General features: G+C 47.6%; 1 pseudogene; it reads right to left on the bottom strand.

The window, feature by feature from the left end:
* Positions 1–1,342: 1,342 nt before the first annotated feature.
* Positions 1,343–1,544, bottom strand: LOC137526264 (U2 spliceosomal RNA; annotated as a pseudogene).
* Positions 1,545–5,267: the final 3,723 nt, after the last annotated feature.

Below are 5,267 nucleotides of genomic sequence, written 5' to 3'. Positions count from 1 at the left end.
CTCTCTATAATCTGCCAGCACTTTTAGCGCATCTTCCTCATTATGCATAGTAACATCATAGGCCCCTTGTCCTGGAAAATCTTGTATTGCGAACATCTTGCTCTTATTCAGCTTCAACCCCTCCACCAGTACCTTATCGATGAACGCCTTTGGTCCATGCTTCCTCCAATCCGTCTTTACTACAAAGCGAACTGAGTTCCGAAGTTTTGGCATGCCTCCTCCACTCGACGCAGCTGCCATCCTCCCCTCGTTTATCCAGGGCCCCCACAAGGAGGACCCTTAGAATACCTCTCGTACCAAGACCAAGTATACTGTTTCGGATTGTTTGATCCTCATCAGTACATGGCATGGATTAATTTGGCTCTATACAGTAGGGCTTGTAACACCAAGAGGTACAGACTAACCAGCAAACTCATGGTGACCCAGAACTCATTGGAGTGTGTAAGGGACTACAATGGTCCTAAAAGCCCCCTTACTAAGATGTTAAGAAAAACAAAAGTTTGCTTTCTTAAAACAGAAAGAATTTGCGATAATTCAGGTTGGAGTGAGCTTGAGATGTCTCCCAGTGCATCACTGCTGAATATATGCAAATTAACCATTCTACCCTTAGAAGCTAAACACACCTCCAGTGTAACAGTGTAAGAATGGCTGCAGTTTATATTTTCCAGTATTTGTCTCTTTTTGGTTATGGGAATAAAAAGTATCCTATACTTTATTCCAGGTAATGTACTATGTGTGTGCCAAATTTCAGTTTACATTCTAGCAGTGAAATTTGTAATTTTCTCCATCCACTGATTTTTTTTTTTTTTTTTTTAAGCTTTCTTGGCCCCTGTTGTATGCAACAGAGGTCCCGGGTAAGCAAGGCTATTAGCCCCATGCACGGAAAAAGCGTGAGTGCCCTAAAGCACCCCCACAAAACGTGCATGAGTAGCCACGGGCCCCACAATGCAGCAGGGCCCTTCCGGTTGTTCCCCGAAGGGAACCTTCCCCCTTTGCCTTCGGCTCAGGGGGTGGCATCCTCCAACACCCGAGGGGCTGGAGGATCCTGGGGTCCTCCGAGGAGGACCCCTACTGCGCCCAGTGGTTACCCAAAGGGCCTGGCCATGTGGCAACCGTGTCCACATGGTCCGGGTGGCTCCCCCGAGGGGGAGCCGGGTGGGAACCGAAGTCCCCGTGCCAGCAAGCTGGCCCCGACCTTGCGGCCGGAGTGATAAAAATTCCGCACTCTCCCTAGCCAAAAGGCCGGGGAGCTGCGTTAGTTGGTTTTGCATATGGGCAGTACAGACCAAAGCACCCTACTTCCGCCTGAGATCTGCCACATCTCAGGTTTTTTCAGGTGCACCTGGAGCGCCACTTCCAGGGGCAGTACGCCTAAGCAAAGCCCTCAGCCATTCAGCCTCGACCATGGTATAGATCCATTCAATCAACCCCTGGGAATTACGACCAGGAAGGACACCCTGCCACAGTGCCATCCTTCCAGGTCCCCCCAAAAATTTCAAGAACAGATACTACACTTGATCTTAGCCAAAAGGCCGAGAAGCGATTTTTTTTTTTTTTTTTTTTTTTTTTGCCTCAGAAATAAAATCACATAAAATCAGTCGTCACACGGATTCCATTTACATGTCCTCCATCAGACAATATATGACTTAAAATCATCATGCGGCAGCGCCCAATTTACTTAATCAATTTTTTAAATAGTCGTGTTCCACTTATCCTGCTTCCACTCCTTTTGCGCCCTCTCCTCTCCCCACCTTTTTTTATCAAACAAAAAAGTAATGAATAATCTTGCCAAAAACCATTTGCACACTTCCTCCACTTCAACTTCTTTCTTTTGAAAAACCAAAAAATTCCTGGCGTCCCATAGCACCTCCTTCAATACTGAACACATCACCCAACTCTTCCTGTCCCTTTCCTTGTCACCCAGTGCCATTCCTCCCATCACCTTCTCAAAAGTGAGCCCAGCACCACCCACCACCAGCCTAAACATCTCCCTCAGCTTGCCACACACCCCTCTAGCAAAAAAACATTCCCAAAACACATGGTGCACCTGTTCCGTCCCTCCGCATCTGCTTCGCGGGCACCTTTCTGTTCCACAGAGTCCTCTATTTTTACAAAAGACCCTTGTTGGCAAACCCGCAGTCCATGATAGCCACACAATATCTTTTTGCCTGTTTGTTAGGCCCTTCCACATCATCTTTTTCCATAACGTTTCCGACTGAGTACTTGTACAACCTTTCACATATGTGACCACTTCTTTTCTTTTTGTCCATTTTTTTAAGAAGGTCTTATCATAGTCTTTTATTCCAGCGATATTTAGCTCCATTTTATCATATATCCCCTTCACTTTCTCATAAAAGGGGGCAGAGGAGAAAGCCATTGGCCTTTTCAAGTCTTTTGTGATCCACCCTAATCTGGTGAATACCCAACCACCTAAATACCTCACCAAGTCTGCAACTCTCCCACCTGCCTTCAAAACCTTCTGCGTGTACACCAGATAGTGCATAGAAAGATAGACTTCTATATCAGGAAAATCCCAACCACCCAGCACCACACTCTTGTACACCGTCACCCGTGCCACCTTTTCCATCTTGGATCCCCAGAAAAACACGAACAACATTCTCTGAACAGTCTGAATCCACCTTTTGCCAGGGGGAAAAACCAAACAAAAATACAACAACAAAGGCAGGATCACTGCCTTCACCACCAATACTTTGCCTGTAAACGACAACTTTCTCAACCTCCATACATTCAGCTTTCTTTCAACACTCTCTTTCACATTCCCTAGCGTCCTCTCTCCTTTCAGCGCAGAATCAAACACTATCCCTAATACTTTCACTTCCTCACCCACCACCACATTACTCACATTCACCGGTACCACTTTCCCTAGTGATGCCAACTGGGTTTTACCCCAGTTCACAGCCATTCCCGCAACACCACAAAAGATTCTCACATGCAGGTTCATTCTGTCCACATCTGCTTGCGTACTCCCAATCAAGGATACATCATCCATGTACGCCAAACACTTCACCTGACTTCCACCACTCCCAGGTACCACAAAACCTTTCACCACCTTATCATTCTGAATATGCAGCAACAGAGGCTCCATTACACAGATAAAGGCCAAAGGCGACAACGGACACCCCTGTCTGACACCAGACAGAACCGGAAAAGCCTCGGAAAGGTGCCCGTTCACCACTACCTGGCTCGACGCTTCGCAGTAGAAGCTCTTGATGACCCTCAATAGTCCACCCGGTACGCCCATCCTCGTCATTACCTTGAAGAGAAAGGAATGCGACACCCTGTCAAACGCCTTCTCCAAATCAATCCCCTCGACGATAATCGGCATGTTGTTATTTTTGGCGTGATAGATCATATCTCTCAGTAACACAAGGTTATCTGAGCTTCGCCGACCCGGAACCGCACACGTTTGACTCTCACCGATCATGCAGGATATCACATTCCTTAATCTACCAGCAACCAACTTCGCCGCCAACTTATAGTCGACATTCAATAGCGAAATTGGACGCCAGTTCCTGATGTCACGCCTATCCCCCTTCTTGTGGATCAAGGTAATGACGCCCTCCTTCATCGACTGCGCCAATTTTCCAGAAGAAAAAATCTTCTGGATCACCTCTACCACGTACTTCCCGATCGTTGGCCAGGCCCACTTGTAAAATTCGACCGGAAGACCATCCTTTCCAGGGGTCTTCCCAGTCTGCATGGCACTCACCGTCGCCCAGACCTCCTCCATGCAAACTGCGCCCTCCAATTGCTGCACATCCGCTTCAGACAAACCTTCATCCAGCACCTCACAGTACTCCTCCATTTCAGCCTCAGATGCTCCCAGATCCTTTCCATACAAGTCCGCATAAAACTTCCGTACCTCATCCACCACCTCATCACCCACCACCTCTCTGTCACCAGACATCACTGACTGCACTGTCCCTTTTCCCGTACAGGCACGTTTAAAAAAGAACCGGGAACACGACTCTCCCTCCTCCATGTCACGCACTTTAGCCAAAAAAATCACTTTTTTCCCCCTCTCTATCAACAAGCGCTTCTTCTGCTCTCTCGCTTCCTCCAACTCCTGTTCCACCTCCTCACCCCATTCTCTCAGTCTCAACAAATACTGTATTCTTGCACACCACCTTTCCTCCTCCTCCTTTCGCTCCTGACACTTTTCATACGCAAACCTCTTAAAGAACACCGCCACCTTTCGTTTGAACCAATCCCACCATTCTAGCCCATTCACAAAAAACTTCTTCCTCCAGATCCATCTCGCACACTCCACCTGAAACCTTTCATTACACTCAGGTTCATCCATTAAACTCACATTCAGCTTCCACACCCCTCTACCAAACGTCACTCTCGCCTGCTCCTCCAAGGAAACCAAGATGGCGACGTGATCTGAAAAAGTGTTAGGGTGATAAGAAATAGACTCGACCACTATAAACCTAGAAAGGAAAACAAAGTCAATGCGTGATTTAATAGTGCCCTTGTCGGAGAAGAAGGTAAAGTCTTTATCTCCGTTGACAGCCACCAGAGCCGCATCCTGCAGGCCATAATCCCTAACAATGTGGTTGAGGACCCCACTAGTCATATCCAATTTTGAATCAGCTAACCCCACTCTATCCTCAACCGCTCTGATACAATTAAGATCTCCGGCCACAATGGTCTTAATCCGGCCAGGGAGATACACTCTTAACGTCTCTAAAAATTTTTCCCTCTCTTTTTTGTCCGCAGGAGCATAGCAGTTAAACAAGCGGTACCGGGAGTCCCTGAGTTCGAACTCCACCATCAATAACCTCCCCGGTATAACCACCTCCACCTCTTTCACGGATATACCGGCATTATTGATTAATATCCCGACCCCCTCATTCTTGCTCTGGCAAGCTGGAGACCAGATGGCATTGCCCCGCGTCCACTCACCAGAGCCAGGCACCGCTGCCAACGCACACTCCTGTAGACAAAAAATGTCAACTTTAAATTTCTCCAAGTCCTGCAGGACCGCAGCCCGGCGGTATAAGGAGCCGATGCCCCTTACGTTAACTGTCAAGAGAGATAAACCCATCACCAGGAAAAAAGAGTGAATTACCGAAAATGTGCCTTCCATTACTGCCTCTTTTGGAGTCTCTCACTTGACCTCACTGGCGTCACACTCTGCGCATTCTTGTTCCTCTTTCTCGCCCTACTTCTTTTATTTTTCTCCACCACATTCCAGTTTTCTCTGCTCTCCTCCCCCTCCCCCTCTACCTTCCGGGAAGAAG

The sequence above is a fragment of the Hyperolius riggenbachi genome, chromosome 7 (assembly GCF_040937935.1).
Source record: "Hyperolius riggenbachi isolate aHypRig1 chromosome 7, aHypRig1.pri, whole genome shotgun sequence".
In the NCBI taxonomy this organism is placed as follows: domain Eukaryota; kingdom Metazoa; phylum Chordata; class Amphibia; order Anura; family Hyperoliidae; genus Hyperolius; species Hyperolius riggenbachi.
Note: the sequence above shows the minus strand (reverse complement) of the source record. Positions and strands in the feature narration are given on the sequence as shown.